Source organism: Pinus tabuliformis, chromosome 3_1 (genome assembly GCF_031772625.1).
Source record: "Pinus tabuliformis cultivar Carrire ecotype Pingquan chromosome 3_1, CPIR1, whole genome shotgun sequence".
Lineage (NCBI taxonomy): Eukaryota > Viridiplantae > Streptophyta > Pinopsida > Pinales > Pinaceae > Pinus > Pinus tabuliformis.
In genome coordinates, this window is record NC_142301.1 from 112,509,655 (window position 1) to 112,537,252 (window position 27,598).

Here is a 27,598-nt window from a genome sequence, read left to right on the forward strand (position 1 = left end):
AACTATCGAGGGCTGGCTAGCCCTGACAAAAAACTAGCCATGAGAAGACTGCTAAAATCTGAATCCATCGATGTCCTCTTTCTACAAGAAACCCTAGGTCAGGCTAGTGTTATCACTCACCTTCTCGAATCATGGCTACCAGGGTGGACTTTTCACTCTCTTGATGCAATTGGTCGATCAAGGGGTTTGGCTCTGGGAGTTAACACCCGTACCATCAAAATCTGTAACATATGGGGAATCTCTGGGCACATTGGAGCAGACATATACTCATCAGAACTCGACATAGAGCTTAGGATTATTAATATATATGGTCCTTGTCACAATAGGGAAGAATACTAGAACAGGCAGCTAAAATCTCATATTTTGCAATAGGATAAGCTCATTTTGGGGGGGGGGACCTAAATTTTTCCATTGGATTTGCGAAATCATGGGGGCATAATGCACAAAGAGACATCCTCTCGGAATTTTTTGAGACCATTCTGGAGGAACATAATCTTATTGATATCCCCTCCTCCAAAATCCAACCTACATGGAGAAACAACAGATTAGGTGAGGATAACCTATCTAGGAGACTAGACCGATTCCTCATTAAGGAGCACCTAGTAAACTTGAGATATGGAATTAGACAGTGGGTTGGTTCAGGGGGCATATCAGATCATAGGCCGATTTACCTGTAAATAAGGCGAGGTACGTACAAAACTAGGGCCCCCTTCAAATTCAACTCTGCATGGCTAAGAGACGTAGAATACATCATGCTAGTCACTGAATTCTGGAAGATCACCCCCCAGCGGCAAGAAGGAACATCTCAGCAAGGTTTGCTCAAAATGTGAGAGAATTGAAGAATCTCTCCAAAATATGGGCTCATAAAAAGCGAACCATGGAGGACCATATCCTTAAGACTACTGAAGAAGAAATAGAGACTTTTGAGAATGAACATGGAGGGATTTACTCCTCCCTAGAACATAAAGACAAAATTACACCCCTTCTGGCTAAGAGGAGTCAGATGCTCAAGGATCGGGAGGAAAGTTGGTGACTTAGAAGCAGAGCCATTTGGCTTATGGAAGGGGATGATAATACAAATTTCTACAACAAATTTGCGAACGGGCATAAAGCTATAAATACAATTTGGTAGCTAGTAGATGAGCAGGGTGAAATAGTGAATACCTTCCCCAGATTAGCTGCCCTGGCTACATCACATTTCAAGAACATTTATAAGGCCCCTCAAAATGATACTCTAGCTGAAATCATGAGAACAACTCAGTTGCTTCCAAGGTTTGTCAACCAGGAGGATGCTTTGGAACTAACAAAGGAAGTCACTTTGGGAGAACTCGAAACCACACTAAAATGGTTCAAACGAGACAAAAGCCTAGGATCGAATGGATGGAATGTGCAATTCTACCTATATTTTTTTGAAATACATGGAGGGGACATCCTAAAAGTTATAGAGGAGTGTAGATCCAGCGGAAGAATGTATGAGGCCTACAATTCAAACTTCATTGCTCTCATCCCTAAATCTGAAAATCCCACCTCCTTCAATGACTTTTGGCCAATTTCCTTGTGCAACTGCATTTACAAAATGATATCCAAGATCGTAGCCAACCGCCTCCGTCCGATCGTCTCCAACCACATCTCAGCTGAAAAATTCACTTTCTTGCAAAACAGACAAATCCATGAGGTTGTCGAAACTACACAAGAAATCCTACACTCTATTCAGACACAAAAACTTAAAGGTATGGTCCTAAAAGTAGATCTCTCGAAAGCCTTTGATAGAGTAAATTGGCTATGTATTACAAATGATTTTAACTCACTTAGGATTTCCATACGAGTTCATAAGATGGACTATGTGTTGTATTACTAATGTATCATTCAATGTCCTTGTAAATGGGGCAGAATCACCCTTCTTTCACTCTGCGAGAGGTCTTAGGCAGGGATGCCCATTGTCCTCGTTACTTTTCTTACTCATCATGGAAGGTCTTAGCCAAATCTTAAAGGAGGAACATCGTCAGGGAAGACTAAGATGTATCAGGATCACATATGGATGCACATTGATTCACTTACTCTTTGTAGACAATGTTTTGATCTTCCTAAATGGGAGTATTGGTGATTTGACCTCACTACTAAACACTTTCTCTATCTTCCTATCGGCCACAGGCATGATGGTAAACAATGCAAAGTTCACCATAACAGCTATAGGGTGCTCCCCATACGAGATACACTATGCCCTGCGTAGATTCCCTTATACCCGACTGCATCTAGAAGAGGGTCTGAAATACTTGGGCTACATATTAAAGCCTCTTGGATCTAAGAACACAGATTGGATATGGCTCATCACTAAGATGGAAAAACAATTTAACATTTGGTACCACAAATATTTATCGAGAGCAGGAAGACTTATCCTCATCAAAGTAGTTCTGGAAGCAACTCTAGTGTACTAGATGTTGTTAGCCTGGATACCAAGGGGATTCCTTACTAGAATAAAAAACCTACGTTGAAGATTCTTGTGGAAAGGGAAGCAGCTAAGGAAAATTTTTGCTTGGACCAATTAGGAATCCCTAGCTCTCCCAAGGAAATGGGGGGGTTGGGGAATCAAAAGCCTAGGCACTTTCTCTACAGCCTTGGCAGTCAAACTAGGGTGGCAGCTAATCACATCACATAGCTTATGGACAGTGTTGGTCATCTCTAAATACATTTCTCCTCAAAATCTCATGGAATGGCTACGACAACCTCAGTGGAATTATGTTGGAAAATCAAATATATGGAAAGCAGTTTTGCAAGTAATGCCTCTTATTAGCGATGGACTCACATGGAGAATATAGTCGGGAGCAGCGGTCAGAATAGGGATAGACCCTTGGATCGAGTGTGGAAACTCTCACAGGCTCCCTAAGGAACTAAGAACCCATCTCTCTGACAGGGGGATCACTCATCTTAGCCACATAGCGGACAGTGATCGCAAAACATATACACAACAAGCCTGGAAAACTGGGAGGGCATTGCAGATCCCCCATCTATGGAAGCATCATTAGAAAGAATACACGGAGGCCCTTACTGAATCACACATCATAATAATGGAAGGAGAGGATGAGCTAATCTGGGCACCAGCAAAGCACGGGAAATACTCACCAAAAGAAGGTTATATAGTTCTAATGGACTAAAAAAAACCTCCACAATGCGAAACATGGTGGAGCAGCGTATGGAAATTAAAAGCACCACCCAGATCGAGGCTCCTCATGTGGACCATTCTGAGGCACAAGATCCCGACAGGAGACAATTTAAGCAAAATATCCTTCCATGGACCCTTCTAGTGTGGTCTATGTAAATCTGAAAATGAAACTCTGGATCACCTCTTCCTCTTATGCCTGACCATAAAAGAGCTATGGAGTTCTATACTCTCTCATCTACCCTCGCTCCCACAATGGTAGGGAACGTCAGTTTGTGAGGCTTGGGAAGCATGGTGGACTGCCACCTCCTCAATAAAATCTAGAAATATCCCCATCCTCACTTGTTGTGTCATCTGGATTGCTTGAAATAAATACATCTTTCAGAACTCTCCCCCCTTCTGGTTGACTATCACAGCCCACATCCTATCTGATTACCAACTCATTCCCAAGGATGAATATAGCTCTACTCCTAGACACATTATCCCTGAAAACATTAATCATACACACCTCTGGGCATATCTTGATGGCTCAGCACAAGGCATCGGATGTGGGGGTGGTGCCATACTACACCTCTTAGACTCTCATTCTTTCAAAATTCAAATGGGACTCGATAGAGGCTCTAACAATTTCGCTGAGCTTATCACAGCTAGATATACCATACAATTTGCATTGGAAAAACAATGCAGAAACTTACAACTATTTGGAGACTCAAAAATTGTATGCAATTGGATAAACAAAACTGCAAATTGTAATGCATATTCTCTGAGTCATATCATGGAAGAAGTCCACAGACTCATCAACATTTTTGACACTTTTGTTTGTCATCATATGTACAGGGAGCAAAACATAGTTGTTGACATACTATCCACGGAAGCAGTGCACAGGCCAATAAGGACGTGGAGGATACTGAAGTAAAAGGATGGAACCTTCCATCAGCACTACCATAGAATTTTTATAGACATATCACATTAACTAGCTCTGAAGGAGCCTGAAAATACTTTTTGTTTATATAATTTTATATACGCACAATGATACTAGACTTATATATGACAATTTAATACTCTTTACGTAGAGTAAGCTTTTATGTTATTTTGAAATCTCAGTGAAAATGCAGTGTCTCCTGCATGGAGTACACCTCTTTTTGACTACTCAAACATGATGGGCTTTATGCCTCATGTACAACATATGCTTTTGCATCTACAAAATGTAATTTTCTTTGCTTAATGAAAATTACGACTTTTCCAAAGGAAAAAAAGAAAAGAAAATATTTTTTTATCATTATTATTTATAATTAAAATTTATTTATAAATTATAAATTATATTAATTATAAATTTTAACCACCCGGATGTGGGTGAAACTCAAGAAAATTAATGGCGAGATGACGGAATGACGACGCTTGGCCCAGCCAGATGATGGCTAGCGCACCATCCCATGTTCAGTTATGGCATATGCAGACTCACATAAGGCGAGAGCAGATCCGCCTGCAGGAAGCCTTTAATGGTCACTCCAGCCGAGATAAGAAAGTTGTTTGATTTAACATGGCGCCCATCAACCCCTCTGTCTGCCCTCCCTCCTTCAGCATTTGCCCGCTCCAAGCAGGATACCCCTGCAGTAGAACTATTACAGGAAAAAATTGTTGGCTTCTTTGTTGTCTTGAATTTAGAAATGGGTATCATTACTCCCATTCCAAGCACTACCCTTTGAACCCTATCCAGGAGCCCTCTGTGCATTCTCTGCTTTCCTTCCAGGCCCCCAATTCTCCTGAAATTCTCTCCTGCCACATTGCTATGGTTCGTCACCGCATGAGGAGCCGCAGAGGAGGTAACCGAGGTGGTAGTGCTCACTCTCAGGCAGTGCAAAATGATGAACCGCCACCACCACCTACCTCTCCGCCTCCTTCTCAGGCCAATTCTCCCCCTCCTAGTCCACCCCGCAGACACTATACTCACACTGCCTTCCACTCGACTCAATTCAGGTTCCAGAGCAACCTGAACCGGCCCATCATCACTGCTAATGTCACCATCGTTTTCTCAGAAAAAATAAGAACAACACAGTGCTCCTGCGCGAAACTCTGCAGAGCAACCTCAGGACATTCACAGAATGGATGTTAGTCATGAATCTGAGCAGCTCCCGATGGAAGAAGGCATGGCGGTCAGCATGCGGAAGGTGATACAGTAGGTGACACTCGGCAACCAGGTGGCAGCTCTCATGGAGACACTATTTCGATGGCTATTGCTGGCAGCTCGAGCGGCATCCTTCAGGCGACGGAACCTCCAGGTGGCAGGGCGGATAGCGACGTGGAAAAGGAAGGTGAGATCTGGTATGGGAACACGTGCCCCATCGTCGAGGAGGCTCCTAACCAAGACATCCCAATGTGATGCCACGTGGACTCCCACGCGCCATCTCAGATTTTTGCTGCTGACTAGTTAGGTCCAGTCGTTTGTGGTTTTGTTTCTTGCTTACTTGTTAGGCAATTTTGTCTTGTTTCTCAACTGCTTTAGATGGTGATGTCTCAAGTCTTCATTCCAGTTTTGTCGATGTTTTCTTAGTCTTTGGCATGGGTTTTTGTAATGTTAAATTGGTTTCCCCAAATATGGGGCGGTTATGATACCTAGAAGGAACTCCGTTGTTCTCGGCTGAGGCTGTAGCCTCATTGTAATTTTATTTTTCCTTCCTTTTAATAGAATTAGCTTTACAGAGAATTTTTTTTATAAATTTTAACCACGTAACCAAAAGTCCTATCAGTCCTATATTTGTATGATGTAAATTAACTTTAAAAATCTTTTTAAGAGGATGTAATTTAATATTTAAAATAAGGGTTTGAGATGTTAAATTTATTGGAAAATTATTTTTTGTTCTAAGAGGCTTGTGGATTGGATTTTTCATGGTATAGTTTTTTGGATTGGCTTCTTCTTGGGATAGGTTTGTACTGTTTTAATATATTTAAAAAATTTATAATTGTTCAAATTTAATAATTAACTTATTTGAGATAAAATTTAATATTAATTAAAAAAATGTTTGTGCATTGGTATTTCATATATTAATAATAAGTTTTTAAGTTTTTTTTTACTATGTGTGATTCTTTTATTTTTCATCTAAATAACTCTGGTCAAACTACCTCTATAGTAGGAAGATTATGCTACTTATATTAGAAACTACGAAGATTATGCTAGTTAACATATGGAAGAGGGTAGCTCATTTCCCATTATCTCTACAATAGAAGATGTTTTAAGGGGTGTACATTTTATTTGTGCTTCTCCACCACTAAATTCCATTCAATTTCCCTTGTTAATTTTTTCATTTTCTCTTCTTCCTTCTTTCTATCAAATTCATGATCAAACTTCACTTTTTTCCTCCTTTCTCCCTTCTTCTAAAATTTTATCATTTTATTTTTCTTCTTTCTTCTTCTTTTATTGTTCTTGTTTTTATTTCTTCCTTCAATCTCTTTCCTTCAACTTCCTTTACTTTTCTCTTCCAAACTTATTATCGAGAATTTACTTTGGACTCTTCTTCAATTAATCATGTCCTTGCTTCTTCAAGGCCTCTATTCTTTTTTTAATGAGTTATTAAATCTCTAGTTTTTATTTGTTTTGTTTATCTTAGGCTTCCATGTTCTTCTCTCCAATACGCTGAGGGAGCTTAGCCCTCAAGTGTTAAACCTTAAGTGACTTGTGACCAAGGGTAGTGACTAGGAGCCAATATATTAGGATATCAATGATTTTGTGTACCAATCCTTGTATAAATATTCTGATGTACCGAGGGTTCTTATTCCTTAGGTGCTACACCTTAGCACCTCTACGACTAGGGGAAAGTCCAAGAGCTACTTGTATCGAGATATTAGTGATTTTGTAAAGCAATTCCTTTGTAAAAGTCTCGATATGCAAAGGGTATATTAGAGAAGCTGTATAGTATTGGAAAATTCTCTATGATTCCATTAAGGCGGAACAAAATTAAGTGATTTGAAAGCTGGTCCACGTTATAATAAAATTTGACATTTAAAAAAAAAATTGACTTGCTATATTTTTAGCACCTTAAATGCCAAATTGACCCATTGTTCCTTTATGAATACCTTCTACACCTTGAATTTGCTACTATGCTTCTTCCTTGTGTGCCTTATGCTCACTACACATCACATTTCCGCACATATGTACCCGCTCTCTCACAATTTCTCTTATTGATAGAAATTTGACACCTCCCTTGGGTCAACATGAATTTTGGTCCTCTTGACTTGGGACGACCCTATCTTGGGTTTGATTTCCCTTTAATTTGGGTTGATCTCTTGATTTGTGTCTATTCTTTCTCTAGTAATTGTTCATGATTCCTCATACCCTACTTGGATTTTGATTTCCTCCTATCTTACACATGTATTCATTTTGGATTTCATGTATTTGATGTCAATGACAACAAATTGTTCAATAATAATACTATTCTTTTCATAAATGTGCAGGTTATAAGAGGAATGTGAATATCATTTTTGGGATCAATAAATTAAATGGGTCAAAAGTCAACACTTTGAAGGATATAAATGAGGTGGGAAAACACCACATGTAAGATTTATTTAAAGGTTTCAAGGTACTTGAAATTTGAGAAATTATGAAAATATTTAGTGTATTTCCAAGGATCATTTATGATGAAATATTGAAGAGTTAGAAGAAAAGGTGTCAAAGGATGAGATAAATTTCAATTTTAATTTTTTTTCAAAAATCTAAAATCCCTTGACTGGATGGATGGGTGGTAGAATTCTATTTAAGTATTCTTTGATTTAGTTGTGGGTGATTTGATAAAGATGGTGGAAGATTAGGGACAGTTTTAATTTCCATCAATTTCAATTTTATAGCTCTCATTCCTAAGAGGGAGGATACATCACCTTTAATGAATAGGGACACTTATCTCTTTATTTATTTTGGCCTGCAAATTGATTTTCTAAAATAATTGCTAATATATTCAAATTAATTATCTCATGTGTATCTAGAGAAAAAATTGTTATTTTATTCAATAAGAAAATTCATGTTGTCATTGGAATAACCTAGGATGGGTTGCATATCCTCAAAACCTTAAAGTTTCTTCTTATTATGATGAATCTTGGACCTTGCAATTCAGCATATCATATGGTGAACTATCTATATAGTATATTGTTATTATTCCAACTAGAAATGAATTGAAATCTTTGGTACATTCTTTTTTATGTTTAAGAGAGTTCAACAAAACTATTGATCAATTACATAAAGATACTCTTTTTTCTAAGAGATGTCAATCTTGTATTTAAAATGATTATTATTTATAATTAAATTTAATATAATAATAAATTTTAATAATTAAATACTTTGATGACTTACTCTCAATTTACACATATATACCTTCACATAAAAAATGACTCAATAACCCATATCATACTCAAAACTCTTCCTATTAATATAGTATATGTATTATTTCAATTAAAATTTAAAAGAATGAAAATTAAAATTTAAAAATCTTTTGAAGAGGATGCTACTTGTCACTTAAAATAAAGGTGTTGAGATGGTGAAATCTATAACATTAATTTTTATTCTAATAAGCTTGTGAATTGGCTTCTTTTTGGCATAGTTTGCATGGTGTTTTCATTAAATTAAGTACTTTGAAACTATTTTATAAAGGCATTAAGATCTCATAAACAATTTATTGAGATGAAATTTAATATGAGTTTAAAAAAAAAGTGAATTGATTTATTATGGTTTTTTGTTGAATGATTTATTTTAAATGAAATTTAATATTACTTAAATTTATAATTAATATATTTAAAGGGAGAATTTTTCAAAATAAAAATATTCACATGAAATGGTATTCAAATTAAAAATATCTCAATTTGTGTAATATCATAAAATTATGACAAAGATGACTAATGTTCACCTAATTTATTTCATCTTTAAATATCACTAACTAAACTTAAAAATAGGTAATGCAATGTTTACATGCAAACTTTATTAAAATAAATAAAATATAACTGAACCTAAAAATAAAATATAACTAAACTTAAAAATAGGTAATGCAATGTTTACATGCAAACTTTATTAAAATAAAATATAACTGAACTTAAACTATATATGTCATATATGCTTTTGTATGAACTATTTTTAATCTTAAGATTTTATATATATAAGGGGGCAAAGCTTCTCTGTTACATGTTACATTTCATTACAATTGCAAGACCAAAATTGATATTACTCCTTGTAAGTGGGAATTCATTACAAGTGCAAGACCAAAATTGAAATTATTCCGTGAAGTGGGAAGTGATGGAGATGGGGATGGATTCCAATACTGTAGAAACATCTTAGAATTTGATGCTGTGGCAAGGAGGATGGACAGATTTTTCAAAACTTTTGACTGCAAGTGATCTACACAGAAAGTTCACTTGATATCCATTCCAAAAACTTAACAGACTAAACCCTAAAGTGAAAAAACAGACAAAAGTTGTTAAAGGGTAATGCCTATAGGACTATAGGACAATGTTGATTAAAAGCCTCAAGGGTCGAAGGCCTGTACCAAATATCAAAAGAATTACCCCCATCTCGAGGTTATAAAAGCTGCAAATGAAAACACAGAAACACAAATACTGCATCCGGAGTAACATATAAATTAAAGCGAAATTCAGGCCTGAGGTTACTGGAGTTGAATGTAAAGAAGTTAGGGTTAAGAGGATATACCTATAGGAAAAACAAATTCGACAAGCTCATGCCAGGTTTAACCGAAGGAAAGGAGGTTCAGTGTGAAATCATGAAATATCCATGTTCGCAATTACTAAGGTTTGCTAGACAACAAAAGCCCTGAAACACAACCAAAGACAAGTAGTAGTTAAAACCTCACGATATATCTGCACCTTTTTCCAGCCGTGTGGAGTTCGGGTTCCTCTAGCAGAAAAACTTCCCTGCGTGCCGGAGATCGGGGTAACACCTGTTGAACACTAATGCCATGCCAGAAGGGATAGTGATGTAAGAAGTTAATATTCCTTAATCTTTAAGTTTAAGGTGATAACCAATTATGCTTGTAGACTTCATTTGAACTTGTAGTCAATTAAGTGTTAGAATCTAATAATAAATTTCTCCAATCCTAATAACTATCATTCAAGGTGCATAAAATCTTGGTAATACCATATCATTTGTCTAATTTTAAGAAAGTTTTCTTATATAAATTGTAATCCTCTGTTATAGAAAAATGCCTACCAATGCAACATTCCAGTACCCAAACATCCATAAACACTTAAATTGAGCAAGTTAGAATAAAGAATAGGTATCCAATGCCTTGAATTAATGGTCTCTTTGATCCAATGAAAGGGGCTTCTATCTTTTCAAAAGTCAATCTACAATCTAGCTATCCTCAATTAAGAATTAAGGATAGTGATATTCCTAAAAATACTAGATTCATGGAAATACCCTATTGAATTTATGATTTTGACTCCAATAATAATTTAGGAAGGCATCCATTGATCCTTGGAAGACCTTGGCGAGCTAAAATTGATGCATTTATAAGTTGTAGATCTGGGGATATGTATATTTCTTATGGAAGTTCCACTAACAATTTCACATTATATCCACTTGTAAAAACAATAACTAAAATGGAAAGTGAAGTTTGGATAGATGTTGATGATGATGAAGACTTTTAAAATATTCATCCAGTATTTAGTATTTCACAAATTGATGACGAAGATTAATTAATAAATTTGATTAATAACAATGGTTCTTCTTCATATTGTGAACAAGATCATAGTTTTTAAGAACGATGTAACATTGAATATTTTTCATCAAGACAATGCAAAGTATCTTTACATTCTATGGAAAAAATTGGTAATTCTTTGGTAGAAATATTTTTAGGCAAAACATTAAACATTAACAATAAGTTGGAAGGATTTCAAAAGAAACAATTCGTAAAGATGCTACAAAAACACTCTTCAACATATGCATGAGAATATAATGATATGAAGGGGATTGATCCAAATGCATGTATGCCTCATATTTACATTCAAGAAAATGCCAAGCTAGTAAAAAAACCTCAGAGAAGAATGAATCCTAGTCCGAGGGAAATTGTTAAGGAGGAATTACAAAAATTACTTAATGTGAATTTCATTTATCCAATATCAGATAGTCAATGAGTTTAACCTTTAATGATTGTTCCTAAGAAGAAAAAAAATTGGAGAGTGTGCATTGACTATAGAGAACTAAACAAAGCTCCTTTAAAAGATCATTTTCCACTACCATTTATCAATCAAGTATTAGATACTTTAGTAGGGAAGAAATATTTTTTATTTCTTGATGGTTTTAGTGGATATGACCAAATTGAAATGACACCAGAAGATAAAGACAAAAAAAAATTTACATGTCCATGGGGTATGTATGCTTACAGGGTACTTCCTTTTGGTTTATGTAATGCACTTGCAACATTCTAGAGACCAGTTTTATGTATCTTTTCTGACTTAATCCATGATTGTGTTGAAATTTACATGGATGATTTTACTGTTTTTGGAAACACTTTTGAAGAAGCTATGGATAAATTAGAAAAAATTATCATTAGACGTAAAAGAAAATCTTTCATTAAGTACTGAAAAATGTTTTGTGATTTTTAACGAAGGAATTGTTTTGGGACAATATATTTTAGGTTTTGGGATCAAAATGGACACGTCAATGGTTGAAGTCATTTCCAATATTTTGGTACCAACATGTCAATGAGATGTTAGAAGTTTTCTTGGTTTTATGAGATACTATAGAAGATTCATAAAAAACATCACAAAAATAACTTCTCCATTCTTTAAACTTCTTACAAAAGATTGCGATTTTGTTTGGAATTTTGACTGCAAAAAGACATTTGAATCATTGAAACAAAAAATTACTGAGGCACCAATCTTAAGAGGGGAAAATTGGTCTCTCCCATTTCACATTTCAAATGATGCTTCAAACACAATTTTAGAAGTTGTATTAGGACAAAAAGACTTGACTCCTTATGTTATTTATTATAAAAGTAAATATTTGACTCATGTAAAATTAAATTATACAGTTACAGAAAAGGAGTTTTTATTTGTTGTTCATGCCATTAATAAGTTTCGACATTACATTACTAGTTAATAAACTTTCATTCATGCAAATCATTATACTATTAGATATTAATGAATAAACCAATTACTAATAGCAGAATCACTATATGGTTGGTATTGTTATAGGAAGTCAATATTACCATCCTGGATAGGCCATGAAAGGAAAACACAGTTGTTGATTTCCTTTCGAGGATGTAGAATGATAACATTGATACTCCCATAAAGGATAATTTTCTTGACGAATATCTTTTTGCAGTGTCTACTAAAACTCCTTGGTGTGCAGACATTGTTAACTATTTGGCTACATGAAAGTTACCTCCACAATTGTCAGTGAGAGAAAAATAGAAATTCATCAAATCCAGTGCACTCGACTCATGGCTAGAGAGAGAATTGTGTTGAAAAGGACCTGATTTGATTATCTTAATATGTCTTCGAGAGGATGAAGTACCAAAAATATTAAAATCTTGTTATGATGAACCTTGTGGAGGAAACTTTGTTGATATGAGAACTGCATACAAAGTGCTTTTTCTGGGATATTATTGGCCTTCTCTTTTTAGAGATGCCAATTAATATATCAAAAGATGCGATAGATGCCAGAGAATGGGAAGACTCATTCAATCTGATGAAATCCCTCTAGAACCTCAGGTACTCATAGAGCCTTTTGAAAAATGGGCTTTAGATTTTGTTGGTCCAATCAATCCTCCATCCAAACAAAAGATGTACAATATTTATTGTACATATTGTGTTTCAAAATGGGTAGAAGTTAAACGACCTCCTTTTGTTACTGAAAATGTTGTAGTTACATTTCTTTTTGAGGATATTTTGACTTGTTATAGTCTCCCAAGGGAAATTGTGACAAATCAAGGTGATCGGTTCACATATAAGCTGATACTGAAAATTATGGAGCAATACAAAATCAAACACCAGAAATCCACTCCACATCATCCACAAGGAAATCGGAAAGTGGAATCGACCAACAAAACATGAAGTAATACTAACCAAGATTGTATTCTTTCACAAAATAGACTGGGCATAAAGGCTTCCGGAGGCACTATGGTCATACCACATCACATGGAGAAACACTACTAGAAATACTCTCTATGAGCTTGTCTATGGGAAGCAAGTCTTGCTTCCAATTGAATTCCAAGTGGAGAGCTTTATAACAACAACAAAATTGATGGTTGATCTATCTAAGGCTCAGAAACAAAGGTTAGCAGAATTGAATGAGCTAGATGAGATTCGATAATATGGCATACATTAAAAAACATAATCTAGAAACAAAGAACCAAGTGTCATGCCAAATTAATCAAATTCAATAACTTTAAGCCCAGTGACTGGGCTCTTCTTTTTTACTCTAAATTCAAATATTTTCAAGGAAAATTTCATATATATATATATATATATATATAGAGAGAGAGAGAGAGAGAGAGAGAGAGAGAGAGAGGAATTAAAACCAACCTTGTTGGCATCCATATGCAGAAAATCCTGGTTGAAAAACAAGGGGATCCTTGGCAAGCTTTATTTTCAAAAATTCCCTTTTCTTTTTCCCATTCTCTTTTTGTTCCCCTTTCTTCAATGCAAAATTTTCAAGTTCCAATAAATATATTGAAGACTTTGTTTCTCTTGAGATGAAATTTTAGCAATTATTAGCATCATCATAAAAAAATGTCCATCAACAGTAGCAACAAATTTTCAAGCAAATAATGAAGTTGAAGATGCAACTGAAGAATTTGCAACATTTCGTAGCTAGTTTTACATTCTATAGCCAGTAATAAATCTACAAAGTATTTTGGACCAGTTCGAACTTATAACAAGGCATCATGAACCTACAAAAGAAGGAAAGTGACTAAATCAAAAGGTATGCACATAGGATATTGGATTAATTTTTCATTAAAGAAATGATGGATTTATGTGCTTATACAATGTTTATGATACACCTCTCGAAATGGTGATCTTGATTATGACTGCACCTATAATTCTATCATATCAACTATACCGCATTTCACTCCATCACGCCAAAAATATTTCCATCGCATCCAAATCATTCAAAATCTCCTAAATACTATCGTTCCTACAAAAACGAATATGATTAACTCATGGGAGAAAATTAGTAGAAGAGGAAGAGTTTTATTCAGATCTGATCACCCATCTATTTCATTCATAACTTGCCACCATCAATTCATTCCACTTCACCGCTCGTTTCTTCATCCATTTCTATTGAAAGAGGAAATTTGGGGGCACGACTTCTCTACCACAATAGGTGTTATTGTTTGATTTCAGTAAAATGGAATGAATTTCCTTAGCCCTTACCCACAAGTTAAAGACTAATTGCAGAAGGCAGGGTGGCTCAAATTCTTTGAAAAATATGATGGGTATAAATTCGAAGTCACCCGATAATTTTCCAAATTGTTTGATGGTGTGGAAGCCGAGATTGGGGATACTACATCGGAAATCACAAATTATTTCATAGCAAAGGTGATAGACCTCCCAAGGTATGGCAAAAGTGGGTTTAAGAATCAGAGACTTAAGGATGAGCACTGGAAGAATTTCTTAGGCAGTCCAAGCTTAGATACTTTGGATTTCAAGAAAGGATTTCTAGTCATGGTGCTCAAGTCTAAATGGAGGAACCTAATATCATTACTTCAGAAATTTCTCACTTGTGATGGTAGGTTTGGAACCCTACTCTTTTACCATGAAAGGTTACAAATTCATTTTTTTAAAGGGAAAGAATTAAACCTCCCATGTTATTTGATGTGGAGCTTAAAGAATATGGCTTTTAATATACAGAGAGATTCTAGAAATATTGATAGGTCTTTGTATCACCATAGCTTAGTGAAAATTCTCATTGTGGCACACTAGAAGTCTACTAGTGATAATTGGAAAGATGTTTTTATTAGACACCATTTCATATAAGTTTCAGAAGAAGAGAAGCCACCAAAAACCAAAAAGATTCGACGTAAGGTTTCCATGAACCCTAAATTGAGTGTACAAAGAAAGAAGTTGAGGGCTTGAAAGTGGATGAAATAGTAGAAACAAAGGCTCGGCACAATGAGATAGAAGATAATGCTCACATCAGTCAATTTGTGAATGAAGCTAAAAAGAAAAAAGAAAAAAAAGGCAATTTTAGAAGAAATAAATCTAGTGAAGTTGCAAAACAACCAGAGATAATAAAGGAAAGAGCACAGAAACAAGGCAATAAAATAAAATCCATGGAAAAAGTAGCAACGTTTGAAATAAAACTAAGGAGAAGAAAAATAATTTCTAAGTGTTTAGATGAGAAAAAGAGTCAGGGACCTCCATAGACCATTGATCTTGATAAAGTAACAATGTTTAGATTTAAGTAATAAAAAAACCTCCATCTTATCAAAGTCCAATAAGAAATACCCCTAGGATCAATCTTGCTCAACAATAGATCTATGATTACTTGGAAACTTTAGAGCAAAGGGTATAGACAAGGGTAAATTCTCCTCTAGAAACTAAGGTTTATGAAGATCCTTCACATAGTGATGTTCCTATGACTGATCCTAGTACTTCTCACAAAGACCAAGACATTGTTGATGCCTTAAAATAAGAAGTGTATGAACTAGAGTTGTTGAATAGACACATTAAAAGTGAAAATGAATTTTTGAAAGCTCAAAATGAGACCATGTTTCTAAGGATGTGTTACTGGTAGAATAAGAACAAAAAACTTAAGGAAAACAACAAGGGTCTTAGGTATAAAGTTAAAGGGTTACAAGGAAATATTTTAATGAGGAAGCCCCGATGGTCTCTAAATGTACAAAGGAAAGGGAAATCAACAAACTTGGATCTGTTTATCCAAGCATTAGAAGTAGATCAATAGCAGGGCATCACTCCAATTTTGAAATTTTGTGCATGAGGATATGTAACATCTTCAACATGTAGGAATGTTGGATCCTCAAATTGTCCTCATTTTTACACATTTTTTCCATATCTTTTCACCTATTCCATACATGCTTTTTCTACATCTATAGGCTATAAGGTCATTTATGTCATCCTCAGCTATAACATAAGGTATTAATCCTTTGCAGCTCATAATATAGACTTTCTTTATAAAATTGATTGAAATATTACTAGGGCTACCAGAATAATTTCCATAGCTAATCAGAATTCCAAGATTATGTGCATTGCACAGGTCTTGGAGGCAAAGATGACAGGATTCCTCACTAAGAATGTGTAGTGCTTGAGGAGAAGGTTCTAGGTGTTGCACAGTTAAGCACTACAAGGGTCTAGAAGTGGCCCTAATGGCCACTGAGAATGCGAAGTGTGCAATCCAAGGCAGGGTCGGTCCAAGCTTGCGTAGTGAAGGAGGTTATCCTTTAGATGGGCATAGTGGGAAAGTCTAGGAAGTAAGGGTCCCATCACTAAGGCTTAGGAATGTGCAATGTTCTCATCACATGGATGGAAGTTGAATGTTCTCATGAGTTTTGCAAGAGAAGAGGACAAAGAAGAAATCCAAAATTAACTAAGTGTGAGATCAATGGGAGAAGAGATTGAGAGCATATAATAGGTCTTGAACATGATCACACACACATATACACCAATGTACATGGATAGAAGATGCATAGTACCGAAAACCATCAAGCATATAATGAAAAAGGTACACTTTGCCATGAGAATGTGCCCAACATGTGTTATAATAATAAATATGATAAACTAGTGCAAAAGAGTGTGCTATGTTTTCCTCTTAATGGTGTGCCTAAGATTCTCTTAGGTTATGCAAAAGAAACACATGAAAGAATGAAAACAAGCAAAAGTGACACTTACAAGGGAAAAAAAAAGCAACAATGACACTTGCAGATGGGGCATTTGGAACCACGAGTGAGAGAATGATCCTTGTACTCCAAAAGTGCACAGGGCTCAAAAGTGAAAGATGAAAGTGAAAATGAGCTCTATAATGGACTCTTTATATAGGGAGAATAGACACGTAGTTAGGGTTAGGATTTGTGAGGGTGCTTAGTGCATGTGGGGACATTAGGAGTCAAGAGTGAATTGACTGCCACTAAGAGGTGTGACAATACTAACTTGAAGAAGTACACTCTTACTATCAACAAAGATTACACAATCATTATTTGCAGAGGATGTCCTTACACTGTCATTGGGAACTACGCAATTACAGGGAGTGAGAACTACGCAATCACTATGGGCAGGGATTGTACAATCACTGATAATAAGGATTGTGCAATCATTATGAGTAAGGATTGTGTAGTGACTATGAGCAAATATTGCGTAGTGACTGTCACTAGAAACTACACAATCATTATTGGCAAGGATTGTATAACCATCGTTTCGAGGGATTGTGCAATCATTGTTTCTAGAGATTGCACAATCACCAAGGCATGTGTTATCTTGTGAAGAAATCAAGAGGTGGGCATGTGACAATAAGTATATCAAGACTCAAGATCCCTAAAGGAAGACTTGAAAACTAGAGAACATGACCAAGCATCACCTTAATGGCTTGATGGCATGATCATAAGAAGCCTCCAAAATTTTAAGGTGGGAAAAATTTGGAGGGTGTTGTAGCAACAAGAACACCCTCTAAGAAAGCAATTGCGTTTTTGAAAGCTGAAATTGAACTGCAAGTGTGATAGTCCACTATTCAATGGCTATGGACCTGACATCTAGTATAATTATGACTCCACAACTGACATGCAAGTAGGGTAAAGAAGTGAGGTTCATTCATATATGACAATTGAAAATCTAGGGTTAAACTTTCTCTCGTGGCTACGACCAACCATAGCAAAAAATTTGACTTGTTTTTGTGTGTGTTGATGGTGAATGATTTTCCATCCTTAACGATCTGATATTGGTTGGATCTCCACATGAATATTTCATGTCACATGTACATGTAGGGACTCAAAGACATGAATTCACATACATCAAGGGGAACCACATCTAGTTCTACTTCATCAATGAAATCACCACTGATGGAAAATCTATTTTTGCATTATTTTGTTACCTTCAATTGTGCATCCTTATTTACCCATGCTAGTGGACATGGGCTTGTATGAGAACAAACTTACAAACCGAACCTCTTGACCATCTCTAATGCAATGAAATTTTCATGTGATCCTGAGTCAAATAAAGCATCAATCTTTGTCTTCTTGACCTGTATTTTTATATGGAAGAGTTTGGTCATTTATTTCTCTTCTTATTGTTGAAGGCTACTAAGATTCACTTCCTTTTACATTGATGTTTGTAAAATAACTTCATCCATGTCTAATATTCTTTCAACTTGGTTGCTTAAAGTAGTGGCCATGATATTATTCTTCTTATTTTCTTTCTTTTTATTTTTCGGGTTGAGCTCTAGATGTAACTTCCATCACTTCTCCTTTGTATGGTCATTGATTTTGTAATGGTTGTTGGGACCTTTGCACTAATGTGCCATGGCTATAGCATTTTTATCTTTTCCACCTTTATGCTTATTCTTCCCCTCCTTAGAAGATTCATGTTGCTTCTTTTGTTTCGATCCACTTGATTGTTCTTTCTTCATGCCCATGTTTTCTAGGTATTGTACCTATAAACAAGCCAGATCCTCTGATCTAGGCTTGAAAAACATCACTTTATCATGCAGAAGGAAGTGTAGACCCCCAAAATAATTGAGTAGTACATTTGTGTTATTTAGGGAGATACCCAACATTATGGCCTTCTTTATAAACTCAACGATATATTCCATCATTCTTTGCCCTAGATTTTTCCTAAAGTAGTGCCAAAGAATCCACTGGTCCTCTACATACCTAATAGGGTAAAACTGTGACTTAATGAGGTCTTTCAATTCCTCCCACTTAGTCACTGGAAGCTCTCTCTAACCTTACGGTCTTTGTGTGGCTATCCCACCAAGTTAGGGCATGGCCCTCTAATTTGAGCTTTGTTAATGAAATTTGTTGTTCATCCTCAATATGATGGACATTGAAATACACTTCCAGTTATTGCAACCCGTGATTTAGTTTTAGGGGCTTTATCTCACTATGGTATGGCTTGATATCAATCTTCACTTCCATTTTGAACAGGGACTATGAAGGATTCACGACATTCAAACTGGGATGGTATTTTTCGGGTCCTTTCTTCGACCAGTTCTATGTCTCTTCCCAATCTCCTGATAACACCTCTAATTTTTCCTTTGTATTAAAACCCCCATCTTGTCTAAATATCCCAAGGTTATTTCTCAGAGCCACCATAATGAGATTTACATTATGATTTAGATCTGTGATTTGTTATTCTAGCCATGAAAAACTCTCCTCTGTAGGATCGCAAGGGTTATTCATAGATTCATCGACCATGATTAGGGTTTTACAACTTTTTGCCTAGTCGGTCTAGATCCCCTGCAAATCTCCACAATGTACCCAAAGAAACCTACTATGATACCAATACGATCCATAAAATTTAGTGGATATTCGAATGGATAGTTTGTCACAATAGATCTAATAACATTATACTTAAAAATTCCAAAATATACATTATTACAGTTGTATATCTCTTTAGATTTATAGATTTGTAGATTACTATTATTAGCATATGCATGTGAATCAAAATTATGCATAAAGTAGAGAATGATGTAATAAAATCTCACACACGCATTTGACACAAGATATGACTTGGGAAACCCTTTCAGGAGAAAAAATTAGCTATAAGGTTAGGTAACTTTTCTCTTTTTCTCTGAATGGAAATATGGCTATTAGTACAAAGAAGTATGGGTTGTGGCCTATGGGATACTAAAATGCACAAATCCTCTCTATGTGCTCCATATCCTATCCATCTTTGCTATTTCTGATCCACTATGGAACAACTGGACTCGAAAGAATGAAACCCCTTTTCCTCTTAGTGTCCTAATTATAGCACAACTGAATAGCCTACTAGTGGTTATGTTTGACTACTTCAACTCTTAACCTGAGTTACAATATAGAATCTTCTAGAGTCTTCTACATCATAATCATGTGGCTAGCCCCTTTTTCATGAATAATGGAGGTTATTGTAGTATCCTCTTGAATTATTGTGGTAAAACAAGAAATTATACTTCTGAGTGGCATAACATTCGCTACAAAATCTCATTGATGCAATTCTCACACCATTGGAAAGGTCTATGTTGGCATTGATGACATTGATGGAAAAGGGGCAACTATGTGAATCAGAATGTTGAGCTTTGGATGCTGAATTAGAATGTTGACTTGTGTTGTTGTATGCATATGATGAGCGAGAATGTTGCTCAAAGACTGATTTATGTTGAATGTTAGATGGATTGAACTGAAGAAGGTTGAAAGTGATGTGAAGTGCAAAGGATATGATTATCAATCTGAAGGTTGAAGATTGTTAAATTGAACACAAAATATTGAAACACAAGTTGGAAAAATATATGCTTTTATTTATATAAAAAGTATGATACATATCTGATTTGTCTCTTGTAATCATTACTAGTTGAGTTGTTTTATTTCAGCTCTATTTTATATTACAAAATTTCTTTCAAAACTAAAAATAAAGGGACAAGTGTATGGGAAGCTTTGGAAGCTCAAGAGACAATTCTTCATTTCATATTCCTATAAAGAATACAAACAACCCATATGGCTTACCTATAAATCATACAATGTGGAATGGAAAGAGAACATTTTTAAGAAAAAAAATCTGCATGAGAAAGAGGATGAGCAGCAAGGAAAGAGATGCAAAGTGAAAAGGAGAAGCATTGTAGCAATAGACTTGATAGCAGAATTGTAAATGAGGTAACCAACATTTGTAACATGACGTTGTGATTGAGATATTTTTGTCCCCTTCTATCTTGTAGCTTAAAAAGGAACATGTTGTAGCTTGTTGAGGTAGGAGCCTCCTGTGGGTTGTAGCCTGCAGAAAAATTATGGGAGATGGAGCTTCCTTCGAGGTAGGAGCCTCTTGTAGGTTGGATCCTACAAAAATATGATGTAATAAGGAGTAGAAAATTTCCTTCACATCACTTTTAGCTTAAAATTCATGGTTTTCTCCCTTCGGGGTTTCTATTTATATCTGGTGTCTTCATGTGTTTATTATTGTGTGTTGTGTGAATGTTTTGAATTCTTGATAAACAAATCTGCAAACCTCTCTCCTTGAAACCCGCAAAAGGAATTTGATAACTATTGAGCACAAAAATAAATCATTAACTGCATAAGAAGACTATTAAGTTGAGCAAAAATAAATAATTTAAATTACTAATTCACCCCCCGCCCTCCCCCCGCCCCTCTCAGTAACTTCCAATCATAGATATCAATTGGTATCAGAGGCAATTTCCTTCAGTAGCAGTCTAGCAACTAGAAGGAGGTCCTAAGTCAATAAATGGCTAGTCAAGAAGGATGCTCAACAAATAAGGCCCCTCTATTTACTGGTACAAACTATGCCTTCTGGAAAGTAAGAATGAAGACATAATTAATGTCACTAAGAATAGAAGTCTGGTCTGTTGTGATGATGGGGTATGAAGAGCCAAAGGAAACAACTAGTGACAAAGATGCCAAACTGAATTTTATAGCTAATGCAAAAGCTATGAATGCACTTCTGAGTGCTCTATGTGTGTATGAATTTATCAATGTAATGCATTGTGAGACAACTAAAGATATTTGGGTTAAGTTAGAAAATATTCATGAAGGAGATGAAAAGGTGAAGATGGCCAAATTACAAGTGTATAGAACCCATTTTGAGACATTAAAAATGAATGAAGGTGAAGATATAGCTAAATTATTTTTAATAGTTGATGAAGTCGTAAATATCATGTTGGGGCTAGGTGAAATAATCAAACAAATTGTAATAGTTCAAAAAATTTTGAGGTCATTACCTTATAAATTCAATCCAAAGGTTTCATCTATAGAAGAAACAACAAACTTTGAGACTTCGAACAGATATCAACTATGTGGCTCTTTGACAACATATGAGATGAGAATTCCAAAAGGGAAGGCAACCAGTAGAGAGGCAACTTTCAAGGCAGACAAGCCCATAGAAGAAAAGGATCGGTCATGCTTAGGTTCTAATGAAGAAGAAGCAAAATTTGTCAGAAGGTTGAAGAAAGGCACAGGTAAGTATAAAGGAAAACTTCCATTTAAGTGTTTTAATTGTGGAAGAGTGGGACATTATGCATCAAAATTCCCTTTTAAGAAAGAGGAAAATCAGCCTAAAGGGAAAGAGAAGAACAAGTCTAACAAAATGCAGAAAGAGAGACAATTCAAAAGAAAAAATTTATATGCTCAAGAAGATAGTAGTGGATCTGAAAGTTTTAATGAATCCTTTAGTGAATATGGAACAAGTGAATTCATGTTGATGGCCCTGGAAGAACTTGAAAAGGATTTCCGGGAATATGGAGAAGAAGAGGAAGGTGATGTAGACCTTGAGGGGGAGTTATTCAATGCCCTAGATGAAATAGAGGCTTAAACTAAAGAATAGAAAGTAGAAAGAGATCCTATTGAAATATGTAAAGGAAGAATCAAATTCAGAAGACATTATCAAGTTGAAAGTTGAACTTGAAGAAGCAAATAAGGTGGAAGACATTTTAATGAAGAAAATAAAAGAGAAAAACCAAGAGTGTGAAAGATTGGAGGAAGAGGTGGTATTTCTAAAGAAAAAGCTAGAGAAGGCTCAAATTGAACTAAACATGAATATTTAGCAGATGAAAGGATATGAAAAATTGGATGTGATATTTAATTCTTAGAGGTCTCCACTCATAAATATTGGGTTAGTCTATGAAGGAGAATACATGAAATCTAAGGCAGAGGATAAAAGGACAATTGCCTTTGTAAAAGTTGATAGGGGAGAGGATGACAACTCACATCATTCTAAGAACAAAAATTTGGGCAACACTTCAACATCAAGTGAACAACTACAAAGGAACATTGTCGGTAAAGTACATAAGGAAAAATAAATGGACAATCAAACAACAATCTATCATAAACCTCACTTCTTCAAGAGACATGATTATCAAATCTCAAGATGGTTAGATTCTCAAACTGCATCCGCTACCAGGTACAGATATTTATTTTATGGATATTGTTACTGTTGTAAAAACTTTAGACATAAAAGCCATAAATTGTAGAGCTTATGTCAAAATAATTAATTTGGGAAATTTTAAGATGAGAAACAATGGATTAACAAACACTAAAACGAACATGCATCTAGACAAACATGCATTTTCTCCTCTCCTTGATATCACTAAATGTTTCTATTGTCACAACTTTGGGCACAAGTCTTATGAATGTCAACTTAAAGACAATAGATTAACATCTCATGACATTTATAGAATAAATGGATGTATGCAATGGAGAACGAAGGTAGAAGAAAAGAAATCGGATAAGTGTGATCTAGTTTTGTATACTTAATATCAAAACAATAAATGGTATGTGGATAGTGGCTAATATAGACATATGACAGGAGATAAAGGCAAGTTTGTTTCCTTGAATTAAAATAATATTGGAAATGTCACATTCGGTAATGATGAAGAAGGAAGAATTAGAGGAAAGTGTATTGTCATTCTGAACAACGGAAGAGGAAATACTCAAGATGTATTGTTTTTATATGGTCTAAAACATAACTTGTTGAGTGTAAGTCAGATGTGTGACAAAGGGTGTGATGTTCTCTTTAGAGCTCAAGAATGTGAAATCAAGTCAACATCAACAAGGAATATTATGTCTAAAGGAGTTCGAAGTGATAATAATGTATATATCTTGAAAGAAGAGAATGGGGACTGCTACATCAGAAAACAAGATGAATCCTAGCTATGGCATAGGAGATTAGGGCATCTCAACTTTGATCACATCATCAAACTCAGCAAAAAGGAGGTAGTCAAATATCTACCAACAATAAAGAAGCCTAAAAATACTGTCTATAAATCATGTCAAATGGGTAAAAAAACACAAACATCATTCAAAGTCAAAGATAAATTATCTAGTGATCCTTTGTAGCTAGTTCATATGGATTTGTGTGGGCCTTCCAGAACAGAAGCACTAGAAGGAGAAAAATATTTCATGTTGGTAATCGATGACTATTCAAGATAGACTTAGGTGGCATTTCTAATAAATAAGTCAGAAGCATTTGAGAAATTTAAAACATTTAAGGCATTGGCATAAAATCAAACAGGGTGCAAGAAAAAGTGCATAAGGTCATATAGAGGAGGTGAATTTACATCAGATGAGTTTGAAAACCTATGTAATGAATTTGGGATAAAACAACAATATACTATTGCAGACAGACCACAACAGAATGGAGTCATAGAGAGACAAAACAGGTTTGTTCAGCAAATAGCCAGAGCCATGATGCAAGAAAGAAACATTTCTTAAACCTATTGGGTAGAAGTGGTGCATATAACGGTACATATTCTCAATAAGGCTCATCTCAGACCAAATTGTGATAAGACACCTTATGGATTATGGCACAGGAAAAAAGCAAAAATCAAACATTTTAAAGTATTCAGGAGTAAATGTTATATCAAAAATAATGATGAAAATCTAGGAAAGTTTGATGCTCGACCTAATGAAGGAATATTTTTTGGATGTTCGTCAAAAAGTAATTGATACAAATGTTATAATAAAATATTGCATAAGATTGTGGAATGCATAGGTTGATGAAGAGCTACCCAATAAGAACAAGAGCATAGGTTTTATCAATCCTCCAAATCATCATCATCATATTAGTAAGGAGAATGAAGTACAAGATGAAGAATTAGGATACTGAGACTCATTCAAAAGGACATTCAAGACACACTCAAAAGAATCACCATGAAAATCAAATTATTGGAGATAAAAGTGAAGGAGTACAAATGAGGAGGCAACTAGCAGAAAAATATGAGCAAGTTCATATAGCCATGTTGTCACAGATAGAGCCAAAGAACTTTGAAGATGCAAGTAAAGACAAAAGTTGGATAGATGATATGAATGAGGAGTTAGACCAAATTAAGAAGAATGAGACTTGGGAACTAACACCAAGACCTATCGAAAGGAATGTCATTGGCACAAAATGGGTTTTCAAAAATAAGATGAATGAACAGGGTCAAGTTGTTAGAAACAAATCCATAATCGTGTGTAAGGGTTACTCACAAGTAGAATGACTTGATTATGAAGAGACCTTTGCACCAGTCATGAGATTAGAGGCAATCAGGATGTTTTTGGCCCTTTCATGCTACAATGATTTCAAGGTGTATCAAATGGACGTGAAGTCTGCTTTTCTAAATGGTGATCTTGAGGAAGAATTCTATATGGAACAACTTGAAGGTTTCTCATTGACATATAAGCCTAATTATGTCTGTAGGTTAAAGAAAGTGCTATATGGTCTCAAATAAGCAACACGGGCATGGTACTCTAGACTAGACAAGTACCTTCAAAAAAAGGGGTTCAAGAGAGGAGGAGTTGATAGTAATCTATACATAAAGGCTGATGGAGAGGAGTTATTGATTATAGTTGTGTATGTGGATGATATTATGTTTGGAAACAATTAATATCATCTAGTAGAATGGTTTTCTGAAGAGATGAAGACGGGGTTCGAAACGTCTGTGATTGGAGAACTTACCTTCTGCCTAGGGCTCCAAATCCTACAGAAACCTGGAGGCATATTCATTTCTCAAGAGAAATACCTAAGAGATATGTTGAAAATATTCCAAATGGAAGATTGTAAACCTGTCTCAACCCCCATGACTATGGGATGTAAGCTATGTGCAGATGTAAATCACCTGATGTGGATCAAAAGCTATAGAAATCTATTATAGGAAGTTTGTTTTAACTAACAGCTTCTCGACCAAATATAATTTTGGTGGTCAGATTAGTAGCAAGATATCAATCAACGCCCAAGCAAAGCCATTTGTTAGAAACAAAAAGGATTTTCAGGTACTTGAAAGGGACTACAGGCTATGGACTATGGTATCTAAAAGGTAAGGACTTTACATTGAAAGCATACATAGATGTGGATTTGGCGACCTATGTGGATGATGGAAAAAGTACAAGTAGTGGTGCATTCTACCTAGGAGAGTCTTTGGTAGCGTGACTAAGTAAAAACCAAACATCAGTTTCTCTATCTACCGTGGAAGTTGAATATGTAGTAGTAGCAGCCTATTGCACACAAGTGTTGTGGATGAAACAGACACTACAGGACATGAAGGTAAATTTTAATGAAACTATATCTATCAAATGCGACAATACAAGTGAAATAAGCATTTCAAAAAATCATGTGATTCATTCAAAGACTAAGCATATGCCTATAAAGTACCACTTTCTTAGAGAACAAGTTGTTGAGAAAATAGTTAAGTTGGAGTACATACCCACTAAAGAAAAAATAGTAGAGATATTTACAAAGCCCCTTGCTAAAGAAGCATTCGAATATCTGAGAAATAAGTGAGGGATAAATTCAGGAGACTCTCTTCACTAATGTGACTTCAAAATGAGAACTTAAAATACTGTAGAATATATGAAATTAAGCATGATCTAAGGGGGAGATTATAGGAGAAAGAAGGAGTAATGAAGAGGAACATGAGGCTTATGATCATATCAAGAATTTGAAGCAGTTAACGAAGCAGCAAGAAAAAAAGCATCATCAAAGTGTGAAATCAAGCCACGTTCTCTAGGAGCTAACAATGTCAATCAGGTTCACCAATCAAAAGTCCATTCTTCAATGAATTTTCTTTTATGTACACATGTATATATCTTATACATAAACATGTAAATAAATTTCTGCAAGTATACATAGTACTGCTAAGAGAAATGCATATCTATTCAAATCATGTTGGAAGTTAAGCCTAACTTATTGTATAATTGCATCATCAATTTTTCTCAAAATTAGTCATTTTTTAAATGCATCAATTTACATTATGATGGTCCCCCTTAAACATCTAATGTATGAAAACCTAAGATCCATCAAATGTAAACATGGAGGCAAAAGCAAAGACATTGACATCAAAGCGGAGTAGTAGATTCTAATTATTCAAATATATATATATATATATATATATATATATATATATATATATATATATATATATATATATATATATATATATATATATATAACAAAAAAGGGGGGTAGTTCCATCAAGCAGAGGAGCAGACTCTATATATTTTTATGTTTGGTTTATAGATGCATTCATCATGAAGCAACATGAGATCTATATCTGAACCTTATCATTTGCAATCTCCATGTGAAGACTTCTATCTCAACAACTAATCAAGTATTGTACCAATTTCACTGCATCACTAGGATTTCTCTAAATCCTTCAACACTGTTATTGTGAACAAAAAGATTTGAATGATGTGAATGCTTGAAGAAGTAAAATGAATTTATCAACAAAATATGAAATTTTTGAAGTATTTCAACAACATAATTCAATAAAGTACAATCTGTTGTTCCAGTAAAAATCCACAATCTCATAGGAATTTGAGTATG

At 35.1% G+C, this 27,598-nt stretch overlaps 1 pseudogene; it reads left to right on the forward strand.

The window, feature by feature from the left end:
* The first annotated feature begins 5,384 nt into the window (after positions 1-5,384).
* The window catches only part of LOC149186031 (transmembrane 9 superfamily member 7 pseudogene), a 51,758-nt pseudogene continuing 29,544 nt past the window's right edge, over positions 5,385-27,598 (forward strand).